General features: G+C 36.3%; 1 protein-coding gene across 8 annotated transcripts in view; it reads right to left on the minus strand.

The window, feature by feature from the left end:
* The window catches only part of RABGAP1L (RAB GTPase activating protein 1 like), an 830,901-nt gene that overhangs the window by 320,551 nt on the left and 490,488 nt on the right, over nucleotides 1-19,862 (minus strand). The gene's annotated exons all lie outside the window — the stretch shown is intronic.

Raw genomic sequence — 19,862 nt, forward strand, 5'->3', positions numbered from 1 at the left:
AGTGAATTCTACAGTAACAGTTTCATCTGACTTTTTACTACCAGGAGAAGCCTCTCAAAATCTGTAATGAAAAAACTGAAACAGTAAATCTAGTATGAATTCCCTAATATTTAAAAGGGCCATCTTCATCAACTACACTCAGCAAATCTATTAAAAAGCCTTCTTAGAATAATATATGTAGTCTCAACAATATGCAGGTCTATAGAAGCTTCTGTTTTGTCAACTAAAATCAGAACTTCCACAGGATAACTAAAATATTTTATGGATAAGGTCATCAGTTAATACCCCATGCCCTAAATTACTTTTCAGGCTGCAGTCACTACTCCCAGGCCATCCATTACAGATATGTGGTAAATCAAGGTAGTATTTGTGTAAGTACCTGCTTCAAAGCTGCTTTTTCTTTCTTTTACTTCAAAAAAAAAAACCCTCAGTTTTACTTGCAGGTACCTCTGTTATCACCACTGTGCTAGCAAGGTTTTTGTTACATATGAATAAGAATACAAATCTGGCTATTAAAATTTCACAAAAGGATAGTGACAATATGCTTCTTTCAAAAACGTTTCTTGTTTCAGCCAAAAGCTTCTATTAGGAGAAGCATGAGAGCTACAGGGGCTTTTAAGTACCACTATGTTTGGGTTATAATTCAGCACGTGGCCTGAATCACATAGATTCCATGACATCTAAGAACTAGGTAATGGCAATGCAGTCTTTCAGCTATTAAAAACCCAAGGTAATTCATAGATTCAATGCCATCCCAATCAAGCTACCAATGACTTTCTTCACAGAATTGGAAAAAACTACTTTAAAGTTCATACGGAACCAAAAAAGAGCCCGCATCGCAAAGTCAATCCTAAGCCAAAAGAACAAAGCTGGAGGCATCACGCTACCTGACTTCAAACTATACTACAAGGCTACAGTAATGAAAACAGCATGGTACTGGTACCAAAACAGAGATATAGACCAATGGAACAGAACAGAGCCCTCAGAAATAACGCCACATATCTACAACTATCTGATCTTTGACAAATCTGAGAAAAACAAGCAATGGGGAAAGGATTCCCTATTTAATAAATGGTGTTGGGAAAACTGGCTAGCCATATGCAGAAAGCTGAAACTGGATCCCTTCCTTACACCTTATACAAAAATTAATTCAAGATGGATTAAAGACTTAAACGTTAGACCTAAAACCATAAAAACCCTAGAAGAAAACCTAGGCATTACCATTCAGGTCATAGGCATGGGCAAAGACTTCATGTCTAAAACACCAAAAGCAATGGCAACAAAAGCCAAAATTGACAAATGGGATCTAATTAAACTAAAGAGCTTCTGCACAGCAAAAGAAACTACCATCAGAGTGAACAGGCAACCTACAAAATGGGAGAAAATTTTCGCAACCTACTCATCTGACAAAGGGCTAATATCCAGAATCTACAATGAACTCAAACAAATTTACAAGAAAAAAACCCCATCAAAAAGTGGGTGAAGGACATGAACAGACACTTCTCAAAAGAAGACATTTATGCAGCCAACAGACACATGAAAACATGCTCATCATCACTGGCCATCAGAGAAATGCAAATCAAAACCACAATGAGATACCATCTCAAACCAGTTACAATGGCGATCATTAAAAAGTTAGGAAACAACAGGTGCTGGAGAGGATGTGGAGAAATAGGAACACTTTTACACTGTTGGTGGGACTGTAAACTAGTTCAACCATTGTGGAAGTCAGTGTGGTGATTCCTCAGGGATCTAGAACTAGAAATACCATTTGACCCAGCCATCCCATTACTGGGTATATACCCAAGGGACTATAAATCATGCTGCTATAAAGACACGTGCACACATATGTTTATTGCGGCACTATTCACAATAGCAAAGACTTGGAACCAACCCAAATGTCCAATAATGATAGACTGGATTAAGAAAATGTGGCACATATACACCATGGAGTACTATGCAGCCATAAAAAATGATGAGTTCATGTCCTTTGTAGGGACATGGATGAAATTGGAAATCATCATTCTCAGTAAACTATCGCAAGGACAAAAAACCAAACACCGCATGTTCCACTCATAGATGGGAATTGAACAATGAGAACACATGGACACAGGAAGGGGAATATCACACTCTGGGGACTGTTGTGGGGTGGGGGGAGGGGGGAGGGATAGCATTAGGAGATATACCTAATGCTAAATGACGAGTTAATGGGTGCAGCACACCAGCATGGCACATGTATACATATGTAACTAACCTGCACATTGTGCACATGTACCCTAAAACTTAAAGTATAATAATAATTTTAAAAAAAGAAAAAAAAAACTCTGAACACTCAAAAACAATTTATTTTATTACAAATCATGTTTATGGAGGTATAATTGATATGCAGTAAAAGTCATCCTTTGCTCATTTTCCTTGAGGAAGACATACTATGGGATTTATTGATGACAAATACTTCTACATTCTTTAAATATTATCTCTGTGTGAAGCTAAATAATGAGGTAGCAAAGTACCATATTCCACAGAACTATCTTTACTGAGTTAGCATTTGACATTACATATTCAGCCTTTCAGACTTCAGCATGCTCAACTCTAGAACCCCAGTCCATATAAGAATTTTGATTTAGGTACCACATATGCATCTTTTATAAAAGCACAATGAGGTAACTGTCTACCATATTACTCCAAATTCCCATACCTAGTATAACCATGTATCTCTGGTTATGTTTTTCCAATTCTATGCCTGAAAAATAAAAAAAAATGTGACCTTATTTTTTAAAAAGAATGCATTAAGAAGAGAAATATGTAATTTAGCATTTTCTTTTTGCTTTCATTAGCAGAAATTAATAATCAAATTCGTTACTCAACTGTAGAAAATAGCTCATCTCAGGTACCTGATAGCATCTTGGTCACTGTGTTTATCTATTTTTACATGAGTTTTAATTTTGTAAACTCTTTCAGATCTTTTAGTAAATAGAAAGGCAATCACTCAGTCTAAAAAAAAATCATATTATGGTCCATTGTTCTCCTTTAACTTTTTCTGCTAATATCACTCTCTGTTCAAATGAGAGAAAAATTAGATCATGGGAATCGTTATCTAATGGATGTGAAATGACCTTTTCTTCATTATCATCAGTTTCCAGACCTCTGCCTAATCTTGAAAGATCAATTAGTATCCTTTTACTTATTTAATTTTCTTTGATTTATATAGTTATATTTGATTGCTTAATTTGTACTTTTATCTAGAGCTCATGGGTGTATGTGAGCTCATGGATGTGGAGGAAAGGGAACCCTCATACACTCTTATGTGTGTATGTATTAGGGGTTGGAAGTAGGATAAAGAGAGAATACAGAAAGAAAAAAGGAAAGAAATTATGGAAAAGTTCGAATCCTATCCCTATTTGGAATATTCCTGAATACAGTAGCCTGTATGTTCCTTTTCCATGAACTAGGAACTCTGAGATTTGTTCATGACAAAGCATGTTACATGAATGATAAGTATATTCTCAAGGCTCCCCCTTTCCCATGAAAGATGTCTAAGTGCAGGATTCCTTAAAACTGTAAATCTCCAACCGTAGTATAAAACTAGAAATCAGTAACAGGAGGAACGTTTAAAAATTCACAAGTACATGGAAATTAAACAGCATGCTCCTGAACAATCAATAAGTCAATGAAAAAATTATAAATAAAATTTAAAATTTTTTTGAGAAAAATGAAAATGAAAATACAACATACCAAAACCTATGGGATGCAGCAAAAGCAGTTTGAGAGGGAAAGTTACAGCAATAAATGCCTACAAAGAAGACAGGTTGCAAATAAAAAACCTAATCTTAGATCTCAAAGAATTAGAAAAACAAAGACAAACTCAGCCCAAAATTAGTAGAAGAAAGAAAATAAAGATCAGACCAAAAATAAATGGAATGAAAAGTAAAAACAAAACAAAACAAACAAACAAAAACCTGTAATCCCAGCTACTCAGGAGGCTGAGGCAGGAGAATCGCTTGAACCCGGGAGGCAGAGGTTGCACTGAGCAGAGATTGAGCCACTGCACTCCAGCCTGGGTGACAAAGGGAGACTCCATATCAAAAAAAAAAAAAAAAAAAAAGAAAGGAAAAAAAAAATCAATGGAATGAGTTGTTCATTTGAAAACATAAACAAAATAAACAGCTAGACTAAGAAAAAGTGAGAGAAGACTCAAAATCAGAGATAAAAAAGGAGACATTACAATTGATACTATAGAAATTAAAGGATCATAAGAAATTATTATGAACAATTATATGCCAACGAATTAGATAACTTAGAATGGATAAATCTGTGTACATATGCAACTGATCAAGGATGAAATATTACTGATTCAGTCTCCTTACTCATCTATTTCTTCATGTAGATGAGTAAGGAGACGACTGAATCAGTAATAAAAAGTCTCCTATCAACAAAAAGCCAGATAGTTAAAAAACTACCAAATATTTAAAAATATAGCTGAATTCTACCAAATATTTAAAACACTAACACCAATTCTTCTCAAACTCTTCCAAATAATTGAAGAGGAAGAATTACTTCCAAACTTATTCTGCTAGACCAGCATTACTCTGATACCAAAATCAGACAAAGGTACAACAAAAAAAGAAAACTGCAGGCCAACATCTATGATGAACATACATGCAAATATCCTCAACAAAATACTAATAAGCCAAATAGAACACCACATCGAAAAGATCATCAACCACAATCAAGTAATTAATCCCAGGGATGCAAGGATGATTCACTATATGTAAATCAATAAATGTGATACATCACATTAGAAGAAGAAATGATAAAAGTCAAAGTCATTTCAATAAATGCATTAAAATCATTTGACAAAATTCCGCATCACTTCATGATTTAAAACTCTCAAATTAGATGTAAAAGAAATGTACCTCAAAACAGTAATGGCCATATATGACAAACCCATAGCTAACATCATGCTGAATGAGGAAAAGCTGAACTGGAACAAGATATGGATGTCCATTCTCACTTCTATTCAACACAGTACTGGAAGTCTTAGCCAGAGAAATTTGGCAAAAGAAAGAAATAAAAGGCATCCAAATTGGAAAGGAAGAAACCGAATTGTCCCTGTCTGCAGTTGACATCATTTTATATTGGAAAACCCTAAAGACTGTACCAAAAATCTTAGAACTAATAAATGAATTTAGTAAAGTTGCAGAATGCAAAATCAACTTATAAAAGTATGTTAGTAGCATTTCTATGCACTAACGGTGAACTATTTGAAAAAAGAATCATGAAAACAATTCCATTTAAAACATCTACAGGTTTATATCTGAAAGACAGGCAATAACAAACGCTGGCAAGAATGTGGAGAAAAGGGTACCTTTATACACTGTTGGTGGGAACGTAAATTAGTACAACCACTATGGAGAACTGTTTGGAGGCTCCTCAAAACACTAAAAATGGAACTACCATATGATCCAGCAATCCCATTGCTAGGTATAACCAAAAGAAAGGAAATGAGTGTATTGAAGAGATATCTGCACTACCATGTTTGTTATAGCACTGTTCATATTAGCCAAGACTTGGAAGCAACACAGAGTCCATCAACAGATGAATGGAAAAAGAATATGTGGTGCATATAAACAATGGAGTACTATTCAGCCTTAAAAAATATCCTATCGATTGCAACAACATGGATGGAACTGGAGATCATTATGTTAAGTGAAATAAGCCAGGCACAGAAAGACAAACATCACATTTTCTCACTTATTTGTGATATCTAAAAATCAAAACAACTGAATTCATGGACATACAGAATAGAAGGATGGTTACCAGAGGCTGAAAAGGGTAGTTGTTGGGAGAATGCAGAGAAAAGGTGGGGATGATTAATCGGAAAAAAAGAAGAAAGAATGAGTAAGACCTACTATTTGATAGCATAACAGGGTGACTATAGTTAATAATAACTTAATTGTACATTTTAAAATAACTAAAAGGGTGTAATTGGATTGTTTACAACACAAAGTATAAATGCTTCTGAGCATGAATACCCCATTCTCCATGATGTGATTATTTCATATTGCATGCCCACATCAAAACATCTCATGTATCCCATAAATATATACACCCACTATGTACCCACAAAATTTAAAAATTAAAAATAAAAAATAAAGTAGCTATAAAAACATTTAGGAATAAATTTAACCAAGGAAGTGAAAGATCTGTATATTAAAAACTGTAATATATTGATGAAATAAATTGAAGACACAAATAAATGGAAAGATATCCCATGTTCATGGACTGAAAAAAATAATATTGTTAAAATGCCCATATAGTCCAAAGTGACCCATGTATTCAATGGAATCCCCATAAAAATACCAATGACATTCTTTACAAAAATAGAAAAATAAATCTTTAAGATTTATATTGAACCACAAAAGACCTTGAATAGCCAAAACAATCTTCAGCAAAAAGAACAAAGCTGGAAGCATCACATGACTTGTCTTCAAAATACACTACAAAGCTATAGTAACCCAAACAGCATGGGATTGGCATAAAAACAGAAAGCTAGACCCAAGAAACAGAATAGAGAGCCTGGAAATAAATTCACACATTTACAGCCAACTGATTTTCAACAAAGGTACTAAGAACATACAATGTGGAAAGAACAGTCTCTTCAATACATGGTTCTGAGAAGACTGCATATCCACATGCAGAATAATAAAGCTAGACCCTTATCTCTCACCATTTGCAAAAATAAACTGTAAATGGATTAAAGATGTTAAGACTTGAAACTATGAAACTACTAGAAGAAAATAAAGAGAAAACGCTCAAGGACATTGGTCTGGGCAATGATTTTTTGGATATGACTTCAAAGGCACAGACAACAAAAGTAAAAATAGACAAATGTGATTGCATCAAACTAAAAAGCTTCTGCATAGCAAAGAAAACAACCAACAGAGTGAAGAGACAACCTACAAAATGGGAGAAATTATTTGCAAACTATACATCTAATATGATTTGGCTGTGTCCCCACCTAAAATCTCATCTTGAATTGCAATCCCCAAAATCCCCACGTGCCAAGGGAGAGACCAGGTGAAGGTAACTGAATCAGGGAAGCGGTTTCCCCCATGCTTTTCTCATGATAGTGAGTGAGTTCTCATGAGATCTGATAGTTTTATAAGTGTTTGGTAGTTCCTCCTGCATTCATTCTCCTTCTTGCCGCCCTGTGAAGAAGGTGCCTTGCTTCCCCTTTGCCTTCCACCATGACTGTAAATTTCCTGACACCTCCCCACCATGCTGAACTGTGAGTCAATTAAACCTCTTTCCTTTATAAATTACCCAGTCTCAGGCAGTTCTTTATAGCAGTGTGAAAACGAACTAATAAAACATCTGATGAGGGGTTAACAATGAAAATTATATGAGGAACTCAAATCAATAGCAAGAAAACAAACAACCCAATTTAAAATGAGCAAAAGATGTGAATAGACATGCCTTAAAAGAAGACATACAAATGGCCAACAGGAATATGAAAAAATGTGTCACTAATTGTCCTGGAAATGCAAATCAAAACCACAATTAGATATCACCTAACTCCTGTTAGAATAGCTATTATCGAAAGACAAAAGATAACAACTGTTGGCAAGAATGTGGAGAAAAAGAAACCCTTGCACGTTGTTGGTGGGAACGTAAATTAGTAAAACCATATTCAAAACAGTATGAATGTTCCTCAAAAAATTAAAATTCGAACTACCATATGATCCAACAATCCCACTACTGGGTATATATACAAAAGAAATTAAATCAATATACTAAAGAGAGAGCTGCACTCCCATGTTTATTATAGCACTATTCCCAATAGCCAAGATACAGAATCAACCTAAGAGTCTATCAGCAGATCAATGGATAAAGAAAATGTGGTGTATATATATACAATGGAATACTACTCAGCCATAAAAAAGACAATCCTGTCATTTTCAACAACATGGATGAAACTAAAAGATATTACATTAAGGGAAGTATGTCAGGCATAGAAAAACAAATACCACATGATCTTACTTATATGCAGACCCTAAAAAAAAGTTGACCTCATTGAATTAGAAAGTAGAATGGTGGTCACCAGAGGCTGTGGTGGTCAGGAGGAAGGGAGTGCTGAGATGTTGGTCAAAGGATACATAATTATAGTTAGATAGGTGGAATAAGCTAACAGGTCTACTGTACAGCATGATGCCTACAATTAATGGCAATATAGTATATTCTCACAAAATGCTAATTCTAGAATCTAGGTGGCAGGTTTTTGGATGTTTACCTTGTAATTCTTTCAATTATTTTGTATATTTGAAAATTTTCATAATAAGAGTTTTGGGGAAAAAAATCTTTGGTTGTACCCAGTCCCTCCTCCTGCTCTGGACTACAGACTACTTTTCTGCCTGTGCTCCCAAGAGTAATATACCTTCACTCAGCAATTGAGTATTTACTGAGCACCTATTGTATATCAAACACTGTGCTTAGTAAGGCATATACAAAGTTGAAAAGATATAGTCCATGCTCCCCAGCATTTAGCCCTGTGGAGGAGGTCAACATGTACAATGAAATAGTGCACAGTGAGAGATATATAGAAGATACATGGAAGCTCAGAGAGAAAGAGTAAATAACCAGGTCATAGCACAGGAAATAAAGGCAAGGAAGGCATCACAGACAAGGTGATGTTGTCTTAATTTCATAGAAGATGGCATGACCAGAAGTGCTGCAAACTTGACCACCTGTTTTTGAAGGAAGACTATAGAAATTATTCAGGCATGCTGCAGAAAAAAGGGCATGTACAAAGGCATGAAAGAACTTGACATATTTATTATGTGCCAGATGGAATGCTAAGTTCTTTTCTATGTTCTCATTTAATCTCACAAGTCCTATGAGATGCAAATAGGTTTAGGGAAGGTACCTAACTTGGGCAAGGTCATATAGCTAATAAATGGTAGAATCAGCATTTGAACCCAAGTCTGTTCCAACATAAAGCCCATACCCTTATTACCTTCATTATATCACTTCGATTCTCTCTCTGTTGAATTATGCTTCTTAGATATTTGTGTTTGTGTCCATGGAGATGGGGGTACCTATGTTCTGATTTGCCTTGGGTTTCAATAGAGATGGAGGATATCCTATCCTCAAAAGGAAAAATAACAATCTGATCAAGGGAGGCTTAATCCTTTTCATTTTCTGTCTTCTGGGCTTAGAAAGGAGGACTTTTAATTTCATTATGTAACATATTAATTATCATGCTGACCACAGGATAAAACTTAGGAAACACAGAGAGTTGATAGGCTTAATATTTCTGGTGCTAACATTTATACATAATGTAAGTTCTCCTTAATAAAATATGGAAAATACTTGACTTTTTTTTTTTTTGCCTTGTAACTGTTATCCATTGATAGGAATGCTAACATTGAAAATAAATTTTCACAGGGCAGTAGGAGTTTCTTGGTTAACCCGAAATACACAATGACTACTACTGCTCTTGACCTACCTTAAAATTATTAAAGAAAGTTTTTAGTTTTCCAACTACATTATACCCAAACATTTATTTACAATTCTCTTTTCTCCAAAATGCTCCCTCACACACAAACCTTAACTGGGTTGCTATAAGAAATACAGGACGGTATTTCTCTTTTGTCCCAGGAATGGGCAACATGCAGTACTATTTGATAAGATAAGCACATTTATAGGTAAAAAGGAAAGCTCAGACTCACAGAAAGAATGAAAAGGGAAATCAAAAGATGTTCTCTAACAAGATAAAGAGGCTGCCATGTGAGAGTGCAACAATGGGTCAAACTTCTAAAACATTCCCATTTAGCTTCTTGGTACTGCTAACATACTGACATATTTGCCAGTTTACTTGCTATTGATAAACAGTGGCAAAGTTCATCAGTTTTAACTCTGACACATGTTTCTCCAATTTCTAATGTAAATATTGAACTGTCATGATTTTTTCAGTACAGATTGAATAGCAACGCTGAGAAGAGACAACACTAACACAGACCTCCTTTTTACTTAAACAGGAGCTTGATATTTACGTAAAGCAATTTGCCATTTATTAGACAAACTGTTTCATCTATAACCTACAAAGAACTTCTACCAACATGAGGCTAAAACACATAAATTAGCCTTTGGATTATCATTTTTGGCAGCAGTAGCCCTTAAATGAGTATGTCAGGGGAACAACCAAGTAAAAAATATGTGGAATAAATTTATTTGCAAACTAAGAAGAGATCTGTTCTCACATAAGCTGGGAGACACAAAGAGATACCAAGGAAAGCCTAATTTTCAGTAGTCCCACAATCAGCTGAATAAAAAGAGGTCACAAAGTGACAAAAATCATGATACTAGTTGTTTAAAAGAAATTACAGAAACATTTAAAGAAAGATTACTTAATATAGTATGCAAGAATACAAGTGGCTTTCAAAGAATTCTTTGCATTAATTTCTCTACCTGTTAAATAACTAACATTTATTTATTAGTTACTACTACTCTACTGTTCCATTTATTTACATATATTAATTTATTTAATAATTGTAACACCCCTCTGGGAGTAAGTACTCTTATTATCCTCAATTTTATAGATAAAGAAGCTAAGGCTGGGCACAGTGGCTCACGCCAGTAATCCCAGCACTTTGGGAGGCCAAGGCAGGCGGATCACCTGAGGTCAGGAGTTCAAGACCAGCCTGGCCAAACATGGCCAACATGGTAAAACTCCGTCTCTACTAAAAATACAAAATTAGCTGGGCACGGTGGTGCACGCCTATAATCCCAGCTACTTGGGAGGCTAAGGCAGGAGAATTGCTTGAATCCAGGAGGCAGAGGTTACGGTGAGCTGAGATCATGCCACTGCACTCCAGCATGGGCAACAGAGCAAGAGGAAAGAAAGCAAAGGAAAGAGGCAAGGCGAGGCGGGGTGGGGCGGGGCGGGGCGAGGCGAGGCAGACAAGAAAGGAAAAGAAAAGAAAGAAAGAAAGGAAAGGAAAAGAAAAGAAAAGGAAGAAGGAAAGGAAAAGAAGGAAGGAAGGAAGGCAGGCAGGCAGGCAGGCAGACTAAGGCACTAAAAAATTAAATAATTTATTCAAGGTAGGTTAAATAATTTGTTCCAGTTAGAATGCAACAGAGCTAGAATTCAAACTCTGGCAGTCCAGCTCCAGAGCCCAGGCACTTAGCCACTGTCACTATTTGGTCTCTGGATCTCATGACATTCAGGTGAGTGACTATAAAACCTAACTATAAAATGCCAATTCTTCTTTTTAATCTGCATTTCATGACTATTCATAAACCAATCAGAAAAATGACTTTAAAGAATGTAGAGAAATAACCATCGTCGGCTGGGCAGTGGCTCATGCCTGTAATCCCAGCACTTTGGGAAGCTGAGGCGAACGGATCACCTGAGGTCGGGAGGTTGAGACCAGCCTGACCAACATGGAGAAACTCCGTCTCTACTAAAAATACAAAATTAGCCAGGTGTGGTGGCACATGCCTGTAATCCCAGCTACTTGGGAGGCTGAGGCAGGAGAAACGCTTGAACCCGGGAGGCAGAGGTTGCGGTGAGCCAAGATCACACCATTGCACTCCAGCCTGGGCAACAAGAGTGAAAACTCTGTCAAAAAAAAAAAAAAAGAAAGCAGAAAGAAAGAAAGAGAGAGAGAGAGAGAGAAAGAACCATAATCACAAAATTCACTAGAGTGTTTTACTCTGGTAGGGAAAGACTAGATCTAAGAGGAGCACCTGGAAGGTATTAAAAAATATTGGTAATATTTCCTAAGTTGTAGGTTCAAGGATGTTACTTCTGTTACTTTTTCAAATAATACATTATTTTTATTCATTTGAATGTATATTACACAATTTAAAAAATTAGTTAAAATATTTTGAAAATTACTCACTAGTAATCATCCATTCAGTGGTTTGTGTTAAGATTTCAATTTGGGTGATTTCTCCAGAATATAAATATATTGAAGACACATCTCAAGGCTTCATTGGAGGTTAATGTAAGATTCAAATAGTGAAGTAGTTAACAAATGACAACTATTCTTCTTGGGGATAATTGTACAAAGTATACAAATTGTGCAAACTGTGTACAAATATATATAGTCAATTGTCATCATTCTTAATACTTATGTTCTATAAAGGTGCCCCAACACTGAATAAGCAAACACTGAATTACTACACCTAGGGGATAATAGACGGTTAGGCTCCTGAGAACCCCTGGTCACATTTTCAGCAACTAATCAATACACAAAGTTGTTTTAAGTGTATTTATGTTTAAAGATACCTTATTTAATATATATTGTTGTTTCATTAATATTGAACTCATGGCCAACATTACTGTAATTCATGCCTCAATGAAGCTTACGTAATGTGTATTTTTTTTGCAAGGCACATCACAGCCTCTGAGTCCCTAGAAACACTAGACAGCATTTCAGCACTGCACCTAGGGAACATTTCAAACAGAAAAATCATCAAGAAGCACAAAAATGCAAAACACATGACAATAAGTATATAGCAGGAGAATACTTGTTTACAGTATGAGAGATGAAATAAGAAGGCAGAGCATCAACTTGTTCCACCTGAACTTGAAATGTGTGCATCAGGTGACTCAAATTTTTTGACACTGCATATTCACATATCAGTGAATAACCATAAAAGTATTGAGAATATTGATTTTGTGGTTACAAATAAATTTAAGCAAGTAGGTGAATTTGCAAATACAGAATCTGTAAATAATGAGGATCAACTACGTGTGTGTATGTGAGTATATATACATATATGCACAGGCATTCCCCTTCCTTAACGACAGGAATACGTTCTAAGAAACATGTCATTAGGCAATTTTGTTGTTGTGCAAACATCATAGAGAGTACTTACATAAACTTAGGTGATACAGCTTATTACACATGTAGGCTATATGGTATAGCTCGTTGCTTCTCAGCTACAAACTTGTACAGCATGTTACAGTATATACTATTTAGTCTTATGGACTGAATAGTAGGCAATTCTTTACTGGACTGCTACAAGAAACCATGTATGCGCTATAGTTTTATACAACAGTATGAAAATTATTTGAGTGTCTAAACATAGAAACGGTACACTAAAAATGTGGTATGAAAGATTAAAAATGGCACACCTGTATAGGGCACTTACTGAGAATGCAGCTGGCAGGACTGGAAGTTGCTCTGGGTGAGTCAGTGAGTGAGAGGTGGGTGAATGTGAAGGTCTGGAACATTACTGTACACTAATGCAGCCTTTATAAATACTGTACGCTTAGGCTACAAATTTATTTTAAAAATATTTTTCTTCAATGACAAAATCTTAGCTTACTGTAACTTTATTTTTAATTTTTAAAACCTGTTGACTTTTGTAATAATACTTTGCTTAAAACTACATTGTACAGCTATACAGAAATATTTTAATATTTTCTTTCTTTATATCCTTGTTCTATAACATTTTTCTACTTAGAATTTTTTCATTTATTTGTTTTTACTTTTTAAGCTGTTTTATTTAAAATGAAGACACAAACACCCACATTAGGCTAGGCCTATACAGGGTCGGAATCATCAATATCACCATCTTCCACCTTCACATCTTGTCCCACTGAAGGTCTTCAGGGACAAAAATATGCATGGAGATGTTATCTCCAGTGGTAAAAATGCCTTCTTGGCCGGGCACAGTGGCTAATGCCTGTAATCCCAGCACTTTGGGAGGCCAAGGCAGGCAGATCATTTGAGGTCAGGAGTTCGAGACCAGCCTGGCCAACATGGTGAAACCCCATCTCTACTAAAAATACAAAAATTAGCCAGGTGTGGTGGTGGGAGGCTGAGGCAAGATAATCACTTGAGCCTGGGAGGTGGAGTTTTGCAGTGAGCCGAGATTGCGCCACTGCACTCCAGCCTGGGCGACAGAGTGAGACTCTGTTTCAAAAACAAACAAACAAACAAACAAACAAACAACCAGGCCAGGCGCGGTGGCTCACGCCTGTAATCCCAGCATTTTGGGAGGCCAAGGCGGGTGGATCACCTGAGGTCAGGAGTTCAAGATCAGCCTAACATGGTGAAACCCCGTCTCTACTACAAATACAAAAATTAGTTGGGCGTGGTGGTACACATCTGTAATCCCAGCTACTTGGGAGGTTGAGGCAGGAAAATTGCATGAACCCAGGAGGCGGAGGTTGCAGTGAGCCAAGATTGCGACATTGCACTACAGCCTGGGCGACAGAGCCAGACTCCAACTCAAAAAAGAAAAAAAAAAGAAAAGCCTTCTTCTGGATACCTCCTGAACGACCTACCTCAGGCTGTTTTATGGTTATTTTATAAGTAGAAGAAATACATCCTAAAATAATAATTAAAAAGCACAGTATAGTAAACACATAAACTAGTAATATAGTTGTTTACTGTCCTTATCAAGTGTTATTTACTGTACATAATTGTATATGCTATATACCTTTTTACACCTGGCAGCACAGTAGGTTTTCTACCAGCATCAACACAAATAGGTGAGTAATGTGTTGCACTATAATGTTATGATGCTATGATGTCACTGGGTGATAGGAGTTTTTCAGCTCCATTATAATCTTATGGGACCACCATTGTAAATGCAGTCCATTGTTGACTGAAATGTCGTTACAGGATGCATAATGGTATATGTTACTAGACACACACACACAGCCATATCCAAAACTAAACCAAAAGAGTTTATTGCTGCATTAGCCTATAAAAATCATAACGAAATATTTTTAATTAATAAAACCGAAATTGCTATTGATTATAATAATGAATTATTAGTTTTAGGAAGGCCCACAAGCATTGGAAAAATTAAGTCAGTAAAATATTAATGTAGGTATATTCCCAGACTACAATTTTATATTTAAAAAATTGATTCTAAATAAATATTTTTATTAAAAATTTTCAGTACCCAATATTCCTCATGTTCTTTTTTCCTCAAGCCTTTAGAATCATTATCAACTACATGTTTTCTTACTCCTTTAGTATTCAGTACAAGTAGTCCGCAGTGATGAACAGATCATTTTCTAAAAGTTCTTTACTAGTTTTTCTTTCAAACTCAGCATGTATTTTCCTATAAAATCAATATGGTTATGAGGTTCTTAGATTAGCCTAGATCACAAAATTGGCCCCTTAATATACAGCCCGGAACAGTAACTAGTTGATAGTACTTTAAAATCACTGTTTGTTACAAAATTTACTTAAAAGTTTTCTAATAGTAGTTCTGAATGCCAAACATCTCAAATTCCAGCTCTGCCATTTACTAGAATCACTTAACTTCCCTAAACTTTCATTTCTTTCACTGAGGCAACACATATTTATTATCTACCATGTGGAAGACTAGGGTAAGCAATGAATAAAATGGACAAAAAATTGCTCTCATATAGCTTATTTTCTAGTGGAAGATGATAGACAATGGTCATAATAAATAAATAATGTATATAGTATCTTTGAAGGCAATAAGTGCAACGGTGACAAAGCAGAGAAAAGGGCTGAGGAATGCTGAGCTAAGAAGAGGTTCCAATTTAAAAGAGTGGTTAAGGCAGGCCATATTAAGAAAGTAACACTTGAGCAAGGGATTCAGAGAGGTTAAAAAACAAGCCATGTAGATTTCTTGGATAAGTGTTCCAGGCAGAGAGAACAGCCAGGGCAAGGGCTCTGAAGTGTGAGCAAGGCTGGCAGTGTGGCTGGGACAGAATGCATGATAGAGAGAATAGTCATATGTGGAGTTTACAGCCTGGTAAATCACCGTAAGAATGTAGGCTTTAATACTAAATGAAAAAGAAACCCACTGGAAGCAAGGTGACCAGGTAGGAGATATGTTAGTTTAGACCAGGGTAGTTACAGTGAAGTGGCAAGAAATAATAAGATTCTGGCTATGTTTTGAAGGTGGAGTCAGTAAGATTTCCTAAAAAACTGGTTGTGTGGTGCTGGGCAAGGGAATCGTGTGCAACCTGTTGACCATTCCATGGTTGCAAAAGAATATGCCTTGGGCCTGGAATAGTTTCTTACATGAAGAACAGGAGCCCTCACAGTCTGTGCTGGGCTTATTATTACCTTGTTTAGGAATTTCTTTCCCTCTTCTGAGTTTGATTTATACTTCTTTGTTCTGCTTAAGTGTGTGTCATATGGCGCCTGGCTTACCCCACTGCTATTTCTGTCCCTGGTGGAGAGCGAACAAGGTCCTTCACTTGCAGCACAAGAGGGGTGTATACAGATCATTCCCTGCCATGGCTGTGAGACAAGATCCACTGACACTTACTACTGATACTGTTGTTCTGTCTCTTCTGTATGTGAGCACAGTGTTATTCCATCCAGTGCCTCTGTGAGTCATGTTTTTCTTGGCAACCCTAATACCTGCAAACCGTGTTGTGGGTTAATATCCTGGGATTGCTGTTCTGGTGGTAGGCAACAGGTATTACCTACTCAACATGTAGTGTAAGAGGAAGAAACTAGCAGCAAGGATGATTCAATGTTTGTAGACTGAACAATTGAAAGAATGGAGTTACTGTTAGCTGAGATGGGAAAAAAAAACTACGGGTGAGCAGCTTTTGTGAGAAAGATCAAACATTCTGTTTTACATAGGCTGTATCTGAGATATCTGTTAGAGCTCTAGAGGAGAAATCAAATAGGCAATTGAATATATAAGTTTGAAGTACAAGGAATTGGTTGGGGTCAGATATATAAATTTGGAAATTATCAATGAATGCATGTTATTTAAAGCCATGAGACTGAATGAGGCTACCAATGCAACAAATGTAGATAGAAAACAGATGTCCAAAGACTGAAATGAAGAAGTTGAGAAAAAGAGAAAGCATGAGCAAAAGTGACTGCAAGAAAAAAAGAGAGTAGTAGAAGCCAAGTGAAGAAAGTGCTTGAAGAACAAGGGAGTGATCAACAGTGCACGATGGTGCTGACAGGTCTGGAGGAAGAAGACTGAGATTTAATAATTAGAGTTATGATATGGAATACATTTGTGTTCTGACCACACCATTTTCAGGAAAGTGGTATAGGTGAAATCCTAAACGAAAAGGGTTTAATAAAAAGTAAGAAGAGAGGAATCAGTAACAGCAACTATAGATCAATCTTTTGAGGATTTTTTTTTTTTTTTTTTGGTAAAGTAAAGCAGGTATCTTCATCGGTAACACACAGGTAAAAATAGAAACCACCATACAAACTTAAGGATTAAACACAATGCCTAGCACACAGGGATGTGCTGACTAAATGGCAGTAATGACTGGCTGATGTCAAGGAAAATTACTATGTCTTTCTTTCAAATAACCCATTTGATTTATCGTCAGGAATGAATATGGAGCTGCCTGGATAGGGTCTTACTCATTGCTAAAATTCTTATGGATTCTTAGATTCACTGCCTTCTTGAAAATAATCAGTTTTTATTTACAGGTGCCTAAAACAAAAATCAATTTGTTTACCAGTTTTGTGTACCTTCCTTCCATTCTTGAAGCCAGAGATACTGATTTAGGTCTAACATATCTTTGCAAACTCTCATAAGTAAAACTCATGAAGAACGGAAAGGGTAATAAAATTCATCTTTAAAAAGTAATTAAGCTTCCTGTTCCCTTCCTGAAACCATTAGGCAGAGCAAGATAGAACATTCACACAGGGGTGGCCTGGTGTGGAGTGTCAGACCCTAAAAAAAATGACAAGCCCACCCAGGTGGGGATGTGGGTGGCCAAGAATGGAGAATCAATGTATGACAAGATAAGGAGGAGTTCACCTAGGGTGACATCCTGGCACAGGGTATTAGAGCTTACTATGGTAAGGAGGGTATCTGCACACAAGAGAACTGGCAGCAGTAATGAGAGATTGGATATATAGAGAGATACTGCTCAAAAAGATAAATATATTAAGGATAATGGGAGCTACATTTCTCCCTGTCAGAGAAGTTAGTTACAAATATAGGAAGGGAGAACACTAGATTAATCTTCTGGTGTTGGATTGGAATTGGAAATACTGCTATGAATCCCTAGTTTTCAACACAAATGGTTATATATAGAAAAAAATATGGGCAGTGACATCAGCAAAAAGGCAGAGCAAGAATCACCAAAAATTAGCTCCTCCACAATAGCAGGAAATATCACAAAAATAATCAGAATCAACTTTTTCAGAACTCTAGAAATTGACCAAATACCTGCAGCTGCCTGGAGGGTAATTATTCCAGAAAAATAACTGAATCTTGGTAAGAACAGGGAGCTTTGTGGCGTTTTTAACTTGCTTTGGTGCCATCTCCCACCCTCCAGCTCCATGATAACCTTGAAAACTAACAGCTTGCATTTGCAATGACAAGCAGTCTGGCAGACATCAGAGACAGTGAAATGCAAAGCCTTATTCCCAGAGAATTATCATTATTTGACCTGAATGGTGGTTCCCTGGAACACTCCACTTGCAAGACTCACCCAATATGAAAAGCCTTTTTCCTGGGGGCATTTGTCAAAAGCAGTTACAGGCAACTGTTTAATTTTGTGGCTGTCTGAGAAGGTAGATACAAATTGGGGCAAACGACTATACAAGCAGTATGGAGTTTCCTAAAAAAACTACAAATAGAACTACCATATGATCCAGCAATCCCACTACTGGGAATCTATCCAAAGAAAAGGAAATCAAGATGTTGAAGGGATATCTGCACTCCTTTATTCACTGCAGCATTTACAATAGCCAAGATAAGAAATCAACCCAAGTGTCCAACAACAGATGAATGGATAAAGAAAATGTGGTATATATACCAAATGGAATACTTTAAGCCACAAAAAAGAATGAAATCCTGTCATTTATGGCAACATGAAAAAGGAGGACATTATGTTAAATAAAATAAGCCAGGAACAGAAAGTTAAATACTGCATGTTCTCATTCATATGCAGAAGCTAAAAAAGTTGATCTCATAGAAGAAAGAAGTAGAACAGAGGATACTAGAAGCTTGGAAGGGTAGAGAGAAGGGGGTGGAGAGAAAGATTTGTTAAAGTATACAAAATTACAGCTAAATGGGAGAAATAAGTTCTAGTGTTCTATAGCACTGTAGGATGACTATAGCTAACAATAATAGTTTCAAATAGCTGGAAGGAAGATATTGAATATTCTCAACACAAAGAAATGATAAATATTTCAGATGGAAATGCTAATTACCTTGATCTGAGTATTTTACATTGTATGTATCAAAATACCACTATGTAACCCTAACTATACACAATAAAAAATCGTGGCAAATACACTAATCAAAAAGCTTAAAAGGAAATGCTGGGGAATGAGACATCCATAAAGGCTTTGAAAGACTCAGATATATTTCTGAGAACTTAGAGAGCAATGCTCATGTGCAGGGCTATGTACATGCTCAAGGCTTTGTGCATTAGGAAAGTCCTGAGAAGGCTCTACACTCATGCCTTTGGCTGACTTTGAAGTTCTATACAAGCAGGAGGTGAAAGCAAGACAGAGTTTTCAAATGAATGGTTGAGTAATACAAACGCATGTTCAAACACACACAGAACTCCTTGGCAAAGACTGGTAGACTTACTGGTTCCAGAAATTTAAGGACATGTCTATTCAATCATTAGCTGACCACCAAGCAGAGATTTCAGTGGACAGACATGACAAAGAATACAAACTCTACAGAATTAGTTCACAAAATCAGTAACCAATCAAACAACTGCCACAACAAACAATAATATCACCAGACAAATCCATAAAAACAGAATGTAGGTTAATGATTGCCAAGGGCTGAGGGCAGGGGTAATAAAAGGTGATTGATTTCTAATGGGTATAAGGTTTCTTTTTGGACTGATGGAAATGTTCTGAAATTAAACAGTGGTAATGGTTGCACAACTCTGTAAA

The sequence above is a fragment of the Pan paniscus genome, chromosome 1, assembly GCF_029289425.2.
Source record: "Pan paniscus chromosome 1, NHGRI_mPanPan1-v2.0_pri, whole genome shotgun sequence".
NCBI classification, from domain to species: domain Eukaryota; kingdom Metazoa; phylum Chordata; class Mammalia; order Primates; family Hominidae; genus Pan; species Pan paniscus.